General features: G+C 32.3%; 1 long non-coding RNA gene across 1 annotated transcript; it reads right to left on the bottom strand.

Moving 5' to 3' along the window:
• Positions 1-4622: 4622 nt before the first annotated feature.
• Positions 4623-6935, bottom strand: LOC139490350 (uncharacterized). Its single transcript, XR_011656296.1, has 2 exons — positions 6504-6935; positions 4623-4723 (listed from the first exon to the last, which is right to left on the bottom strand). It is a non-coding gene; the product is annotated as an uncharacterized lncRNA (long non-coding RNA).
• Between the last annotated feature and the right edge of the window lie 2943 nt (positions 6936-9878).

The following is a 9878-nucleotide window of genomic DNA, read 5'->3' on the forward strand; positions in this document are numbered from 1 at the left end:
TCTCATTTTCTTCTATTTATTTCGACCACGCACAAAAGTTGCTCGCATTTTAAATCATTTCTTTACCTTGCCTAATGGCTATATTGGCTTCTCGTTTAATACTAGCCCCTAAAATATCACACGGCTCTTTGCCATGTCATGATTTAAGGTAATTCCTTCGACCATTAACGACAAAATATTCGATATAATCCGTTTAAAAATTTAGAAATTTGTTACGATACTGACTGGTTGGTGAATCTGTCGGATAAAGGCATGTTTTTTTTCAAGATTCTTTATTTAACCTTAGCTTTATCATACAGAACATCAGAGATAGCTAGCTATAAGGCAGTGTTAAAGTTGTCCACTTTTCAATTATTTTATCATCCAAATTTGTTTGTAATAGATTATATGTTTATCTAAATAAAAAACAAAATTTTCATATCAAAGATGAGATGGGTCAATATCCCTAATGCGCCTCCGATTGAGGAACACAAAAGTTGTGTGTAAACAAAAAATCTCTGTGTAGTGATATTGGACATGTTTCAATTTTTAACAAGTGACTGAGCTTAAGCATTTGTGTTGATCTGGAAAGTAAAGAACAATAGAATAAATGTGTAACAACTATGGAGTTATTAAATGTATTCAAAATATTAAATTTTTAAAGAAATTATTGTGTGAAAAAAGGGATTTTTTTTTACCATGAAGAGCCGCATCACGAAATGATTTTCGGGGTACTGTGGATTCATTTATTTTCGTGGGTATCAATTTTCGTGGATAGAGAAAAAAAGACGTTTCGTGGTATACGTAAATTCGTGGATCGCTGATTACAACAAAAAAAAAAAAAAAATAGATACGTAATTCTTGGATTTCTTTTTGATTTAGGAGATCATATAACCTCCTTTGTTTGATCAATAATAAAACAAAACAAAAAAGAAGGAATTCATTGAAAAAGTTGTGAATTGTCAAAATCCTTAGGTTAAGAGTTCATTGATAACTTCGATTGCAATAATGGACAGAGACAACTAATTATTTGTTGTTTTACAATTTATAAATTCTTGTCTGAATTCTATAAGGCATTCAAAACTTTATGATTGAAAGCTCATTTCCCTAATCACGATATAATAAACAGTGATATAAGTATAAGGTGTGAAAATAAATGTTCCTGTCATAAACAATATTACCTACGGGCAATATCCCCGTACTTAATCCTATTGATTTTTAATCACTGGTAAACCAAACTATGACACGGTAATTAACAACTTGCAGTTATTTTCCATGAACAGTTTTAATCAATTTTAAAAAGTAAATTATCACTGATATTCGATATATTTATTAAAGATTTAATCAAAATACTTGTATCTTCTTTCAATAAAGAACATGTGTTATGTTACAATGTTTATCGCTGGTCAACACTATACTAGAACTGCATAACATAACCGGAAATAAACAACCGACTCCATACACATTTCTCGGGATTATTCTTCGTTGAATTCTTAAATTCGTGGTTTGCTGTGACCCACGAAACCCACGAAAATTGGTATACCACGAATAAAAATGAATCCACAGTATGTTAATTCACGGAATAATTGTACTCCGAAAATTTAACCACATATGTGAAAATGTCTCAGCTTCGAAACGAGCTATCATACATATTAAAGTTTACGATATGGACTGAGCTAGAGAAGAAAACGTTACCATTACCGCCTATGTAGAAACAATTGTGCATATTGCTTCAGATCTTTCAAGCAGCAAGCACAACATCCTGAAATAATAACGGACAAAGAGCGACATGCGATTTTCGTTAAAAAAACTTAAGTCATTGTTAAAACACAAATTAGAATAAGATATATCATACATTTCTTTGCTAACACAAGGAAATGATACATATCATTTCATCAATTGCATATCTTCATCATCAATAACAACTTTTCTTTCTCTATTGATCCAAAACTGCAACTGTGCTGTACATGTATTTATAGATAATTAGATAGATAGCTAGATACTTTATTCTCTAAAAACTAAATTCAACGACACAAGAAAAGGTCATTTGGTCAGTTTTTTGTAGAACGAGCGAGTCAATGTGTGTCCTTCCTAATTGTTGAGAACGCATTGAGAATACAAATTACAAACAAAACACTGTGGCTGATCAAGCGAAGGCCTGGCGCAGTAAAGCTTATTGTACCAATTGATAAAACTTGTGTAATGTATACTCAATTCCAAGTGCATTTTAACTAAAATTAGAAATTAAAGCCGCAACAACGATTGAATTCATATCGATCACCCCAACCCACAAACCCTTCAAGAGTGTTTTCATTTTTGTCTTGAAGCATGCACTGTTGATATTAACGAAGAATTAGATGATTATATTTTCACAAATTCAACTTTCAACTTCATTTCAAATTAATGAAAATTTAATCGTATTTTACGTGAATTTACAAAATATCGAATCTTAAATTATCCTGCTGTATTTTCGAAATGATAGACAATGCAATCAAATTGCATGACGTACTTGTATATGATAACTATCCTTAACGAGTTTGAACTAAACTAGGTTTGTCTATTGTTAAACTGTTCTGTTTTGTACGGACCGATCATTGTTTATTTGACCGTCACGGAATATCTGTGAAACATATGGCTACGGATCATTGTCTTCTCGGTTGTCTCATTACAATAAGCCACCAATTATCGCACGAGTATTTGCTTGCATAAACAATGATGTGTGACATATGAGGAACTGTAACTGCATACTTTACCGGGGGACACGAGTTCGCCCATGTTTTTTTTTGGGCTAAGCAATTTAGTTTGCTTTGTTAGGTATCACTATTTTTATATTCCGTTTTGTCTTTTAACGTTTTGTCTGTTTTAGACGTATGCTCCTTGCAAACTTATCTCTTTTTTATGTAAGACAAACAACTTAATGTATAACGTTTATTAACAATGATTCATTATCAATATCACTCAACGAATACCTTTTTTTATTCCTTTTTGTACTTTAACCAATTAAAAAACTATATTTTAAAACCTCCTGTTCCTATTTAAACCTGTTTACATCACCTTTATCTGATGATTACAAGTACTGCGAGGAAATGAAGCTAGATGGAACTATCTTGTTCAAGTGCAAATATGTAGCTGAAAATGGAAATTCACTCTCTGCTGTATGTAATTAAGTGAATAAAAGTTATATAAATGTTTTGTTTGATGAATTATGAATCATACACTGTATTATTTTTAAATGTTCTTCAGCTGCCTCTTCTTTCTATAAATAAACATTAAGCATAGAATCATTGTTACAAATTTCAATTGTTTTAAATTTGCCTTCAAAAGAAAATGGCATATACAATGATATACACATGTATGTATCTAGAATATAATAATTAATTACAGTAACAAGGACATATAGACTAATTCAGGTTAAAATTTTCATTAAGGACCAATTTGAAATGAGTTTTAAAGAAATATTGTATTGTACAGAATTTCAATACAGTATCACATAAATATACATGTACATGGTCCGAGTACACAGTTATTTGCAATTCTTTTGGACCATAAAAGAAAACTAAAAAATCCAACCTGCGCTTTCTCAATAATATTTTTAGTGTGTTTTACTACTTTTGGGACAAAACATATCAAAATTATGGAAAACTTCATTGGCTCTAACTCAAAATATGGATAATTTTGTGTGAGAGGGTCTTGACATCTTTTGACAAGCTTCTGAAGTGCTAACTTTTAACCTTTTCTGCTGGACCAAATCACTACTTTACTTTAAAATTACATTTTTTTTTTCATAGTATCAATTCCCCTACTTGCTATTTGGGGCATAAAACAAAGACATGCATTTGGAAGGGGTATAAAACAATGGCAAGTAACACCCTGTCCACACTTAGGAATATATGAGTGAACAACAAAAATCAAAGGACAATAACTGTGTATTCAGACCTAATAGGATAGAAAAAGCTGTCAAATCTTAATAAAATTTGTTATGACCAAAGCCTTAATAAATTATGAGACTGCTTATAAAGTTTCATGGCAATAGGATGTATATTAAAGACAATATCATAAATTCTATTTTCAACTTTGCATGTTAAATTTTGACTTTCAAATTGAAAAATTTCAACTATCAACATTTGAGGCTTAAAAAATTAAAATATTGAAAAAAAAAAACTTTTTAAATGCCTAAATATATAACATATCATGTATTCAAAGCAATAGAATACTCATTTGATTTATCAGACTTATCACAATTATTCAAAGGTCATATTTATATGAGTCAGTGCCAAACAATGAAGGTTTTCCAATGAAAGAGTACATGTACTTTAACATGAAGATGTAATATTTTTCAGCAATTCTAACTTTGTATAAATTTTAATTCTTATATGTGTATTGAATGTACTTTCAATGGAAAAAAAATACAAATAGTATACCATATAAGTATAAAAGGGTCTTAAGCCAAGAAAGAGTTAAATAATTTAGGGTCAATTTAGGCCGTAGCTCATATTTATAATTTAGACATGCTTACTAAAGTTAAAGGACATGAAGGAAATAAAAAAATGTGTCTTTTTTTATAAGTTTTATACTCAGGTTACATGAATGATGATACAATAAATCTGAGCACAAAAAGACTTTGAGGTTAGTATTTTGGTTACCTCACTATCATTACTATCTGTGATACTGTTTAAACCTGTCTGGTATACAGTAATGTCTGGTACAACCTCCTTGAAAACATCTATACATTTTCTGCATATTCCTGAAAAGCAAATTTGAATTGTGAATAGCATTGACATGTACATGAATCTAAATTAATAGGCAATAAAAAGTTATTAAATTAATGTTCACCCAATAAAAAAAAATGATGTGCTTCTTATTCCATGTGTATATATATATAGAATTATTGCAAAACTGCTATACTTTTAGTGCGCTAGTTGTTATGTTGTATGAGCTTTTTAAAGTGCAGTGTCAAATATTTAATGCCTTATTCGAAAGATATCGTGTTAGCAATAAATACATTTGTCATTTCGGGGCCTTTTATAGCTGACTATGCGGTAAAAGGTTAACTTTAAGTGCCTACCATGCGGTAAGGGCTTTGCTCATTGCTGAATGCCGTGTTGTCATTTGCAATCATACCACATCTTCATATTTATACTGTAGACAGGATCTTTTATCATACCAGTAATTTACGACTGAGCCTAAGTTTTTACGGTTATTCGTGATTAACACTACTTGGGATTTTAATCTAAAATATTGATAAGACTTAGTAAAATCCATTTTCTTTTACTTCAGTAAGAAATGCACAGATAATGTATTCTCCCTACACGAGGTATCTAATTTAATATCTACAATTTAACTGAGCATTTACATCCAACATAGCAGAACGAACGCCCCACTTTTACTCAGGTTATACTGCCGGTTCAGAAAAAAGATCTAAAGTCAGATTTCTATTTTTTAATGAAATAGTAAAATGAGTATACATTAATGAAACAGCAATAACCAAATAATCCACGTATTTTTTATATATAAATGACACAAATGATAATTCCAGTAAAAGAAAAAAAAATATGGACATATTTGGGGGATTGGACACGTTTGGGTGTGTATACAAATGACAAGCTTTGACGCTATTTTACAACTAGACATGTTTTGCAGTTCAGTGACGTCGATGTGGACACGTTTGGGGGGACAGGACACGTTTGGGGGAAGGACACGTTTCTGAGTGTTACATATATACATGTATATCTCCTTTTTATTGCATAAAACGCTCTAGAGGATCCTAAGGATACTTGAATAACATTTTTTAAACAAGTTTGATGAACAAAACATTCATAAATCATCAGACTGACTTTTACAAAAAAATGACATGAAAAATTGTAAATCAAGGATTAGACTTCAGGTTTGGTCATCAAATAAAAAAAAAAATACATTTATATATATCATGTATATTGCATTATGATACAATTAACAGGTTTCTTTTCAATTGTTATGCAAATAACTAAGCTTACAAGAATACTGTTATTCTCCAACAATACGAAAGTTATATTTAGAATTATAATTTCAGTATATCAATAATAGTAACCGAATTAAATAAATTTTCGGTTAACTTTGTTTGTATTCTGTGTAGATAGTTTTCATTAAAGTAGGGCGAGTTGGCAGACATGAAAATTATAAACTAATCTAGATATTACCGTTTTCCATTAAGTGGGGCGAGTTGGCAGAAGTAATATTAAACATGATTTATCCCATTTCACATGTGGGGCGATTATTTAAAAAATGGGGCGATTTGGTAAATCAGTTTCGGGCGTGTTTATTTAAAGTGGGGCGAGTTGGTGAAAAAGTGGGGCGATTAGGTTTGGGGCGATTTGCCAGTGGGGCGATTTGTCCTGCTTCCATAAAATACATGTATCTGATAAAATGTAAACATATACGGTATTAATTGTAAACCTGACAGTTTTATGTTGTGGGACCCTCAACCCCCAAATTTATGTCCACCTGGATGTCTCATGTTTGAACTAGCACTTTACCAAATTTCATACCTGATCCTGCATGCACAAGCTGTGTCTGTGTACACCATATTCCATAACTCATAGGACTTGTTACTGTTCGAACTGGTTTTCCCTTCCCAACATGACCTGGGAACTGGCAAGTTGTTCTGGGCCTCCAATAGATCCCCAAATCATACCTATGTTTCGGACATATGCTTACATTTCTATTATAATCAAATACACCTGCCCTTCTTGAAATCAGCTGACCCTCTGTTTGGGTGTCACATTTTGTCTGATTTTGGCCAGTTGGTAGTCTCAGGGAATGCAAATGACCTGATATATCCCGATTACAATCAAATAGTTTTACAAGGGACAACTCATTTTGGTAATGAGAGGAAGTTCCACACTGAGTTTTTACAAATATCCCGACATTACAACGGGGAAACATATCTTCTGCTGTCAGCTTGTTGATTTTCTAAATTGCCGCCATGTCTTGTCTTGTCTTGTATGAATATCCTGCCTTTGAAAGGCACACCTCTGGTTTCAGAGTAGAATAAATTGGTGTATATAACACCCACAAATGTTTCTCACACTTTTTTAAAATCTAAAACAAAATAATTTAGACTTTAAATAATCACGCCTTTGACTGAGTGGTTGCAAGTAACCCTTTCTTTTTATTCGTCGGTAATGTTAATAATAGTGTATTACGTCTAATATGCAACGCAAAGCAAAGTTTTCTACTAATGTACTCTACAAGATGAAGAAAGTCTGTACATCCACATTTACATTGACAATTACAGAGCAAGGCACTAGCATCCAATATTAGTTGTGTACTAATCTCTAGCTTTTCTAATGATCTACATTTAACGCATAGCTCGCTATTTTTAAGGATGTGCGAAAGTTCAAGCATGTGATGATTTCTAGCAGAAGCTAAAGCAGGACATGAATGAATAAAATGAAATAATGTTTCAGAGTCCTCCTCACACAAGAGACATGTTGGGTTGATGTCAATCTGGTTAAAAATGTAAAAGCTGCCCTGTTACTTTGGACAATATATGTTCCTGTAAGGAGTCGTAGTTTGATGGGGAGACGTTGGATGTCTTTTGCAGAAGTCTGGATACTTGCCAGAGTATTGTGAAGATGACCAGTATTATAATAAGCTGTAGAAATATATGAAATACTCTTGTAATAGACAGACATGGTCACCACATGATCAACCCAGTAGGTGTCAATCGCTTTCCTGATAAGGTTTTTCCATTTTAATTTTGAGGGTGGTTCATCTAAAATGTTAAAAATTGATGGTAGGCTGTATTTAATTAATAAAGCTCTAATTTTTGTGAACCAGCTGTCCTTTACATCAGTTGAGATAAGAATTTGTCTTTCTGCAACTTGTCTTTCTATAGAGTTCTCCTGTCTTGAAATATTTGCAAAGGTTCCTAAAGCTAGTTTATGCATCTTACTGATTACTGGAATGGTACCCGACAGTATATATACGGCCATGTCTGTTGTGTTAATTGGGATTGATAAAATTTGTTTGATGCTTTTTCGATAGAAGACTTCAATTGGTTCCATTTGAGTAGAGTTTGGCAGTAGTATTTCTAAGCCATAAATGAGAACTGGCAACACGTAAACCTGGAATAATTGCAGGCATGCTACGGGATTAAGACCATTCTTGCCATGCATGCCAGTTCCCATCAGGCTGTACATTGTTCTCCTTGCTTTGTTGATGTTTTCCTGGATATGGATAGGAATGGTTTGCCGTGGGTTATTACTATGAGTTATTCCTAAATGTACAGCTGTTTCAACATTTTGAATGGGTGTATCATTTAATATGAAGTTAAAATTATCCTCTATTTTTGGTTTCCCAGTTTTAATAATTTTACATTTTGTAGGCTGTAATGAATACTTCTCCTGTCGACTGTAATTCTCCACAGTCGACAAAGGGGTTTGCATATTGGTAGGGTCATTCACTACCAGTGTAACATCATCTGCACAGGTTGGAATAGGGCAATGAATGTGTCCAATATAGGATCCCAGTGCACTGTCCTCTACTTGGTTTAGAACATCATTTATATAAAGTTTATATAATTCTGTGCTTAGTATTCCTCCCTGCCTAACTCCCTGCTTAATATCGAATGGTTCAGAGACCAGATTTTCCCATCGAACTGATGTCTGATCACCAACACTTAGATCATGCAAGAGCAGCCATAATGAACCGGAATCCCGGCTAAATATAACATGATTGCTAATGTAAACAAATAATCTGTAACCAAACAACATTTACCTGCTACATATTTGTTGTCAGGTCCTATACTTTAAATAATTCTTTGGCTTTATCATAAAATACATTATCATGACTGATTAGTCTAGAAAATAGTTCTGAAAATCAGTTTAGATAAAAAAAATTGGTGTTTGATTTTCGTTTTTGGTAAAGGGAGGTAACTGTAGGAAGTTTGTTTGGAGGGAAATTCAAATTTCAAAACGGTCATTTACAAAAAAGAACTTTTAGACATTATCACACGGTTTTTTCTTCATAAATTATGAAAATGATCAATTTAAGATGTATTAAACTAAAATATGAATTATATGGTTGTCCATCAACTGAAATATTTAAGTTCAAGTTTCACTGTACAATCCTATGGGAAAATGGCTGAAATACCATGAAGAAATCTCATGTAAAAAAGTAGGTGTTGTGCATTTTTATTGCAGTACAATTTTAAATATATTATTTTTTATATTTCTTCTTCAAAAAAATGTATACATATAATAAAATTACAGAACATCTTGTATCATATTTTTTTAAATTTGCATGGTCCTTAGGAAGAACTGTACTTAACTACCTGCTACTGTGATTTATATTGGTTAATTTTCAAAATAAATGAATTCTATATAGGTAGGAATAACGATTAATAGTTGCGTTTCATTTAATTGTAAAAGAACCAAGTGTTTCGAAAGAATAACAAGAATCACATCATGGCGGGTAATGCATACAAAGCAGGAGACACATACCCTGTTGACGCATCTTAGCTCGTTCCTTTGTTGGAGATGATGCCATGCAATTGCATCACTTATGGTTTGGTTTGTCTCATTTTGATCGCTTTGCGAGATTCGAATATCAGAAAACTAATTTCGCCTGAATTAAATACCTTGAAGAATTATCTTATCGTATCTTATGTACTATTATATTATTTATTTATGTATCAATATGTCTCTGTCTTGAGTGTTCGTGCATTTTTTTGTACTGTATTTCCGTCATGTAATGTTGTTATTTTAGCGGTATATTCAACATTGCCGTATAGCGCGAGGTTTAGCTAGCCAAATAACCAGGTTCAACCAACCAGTTTTTCTTAAAATGTCATATACCAAGTCAGGAATATGGCAGTTGTTACCTAATAGTTCGTTTCTATTTATGTTTCATTGTCGTAT

This window comes from Mytilus edulis, chromosome 9 (assembly GCF_963676685.1).
Source record: "Mytilus edulis chromosome 9, xbMytEdul2.2, whole genome shotgun sequence".
In the NCBI taxonomy this organism is placed as follows: Eukaryota; Metazoa; Mollusca; class Bivalvia; order Mytilida; family Mytilidae; genus Mytilus; species Mytilus edulis.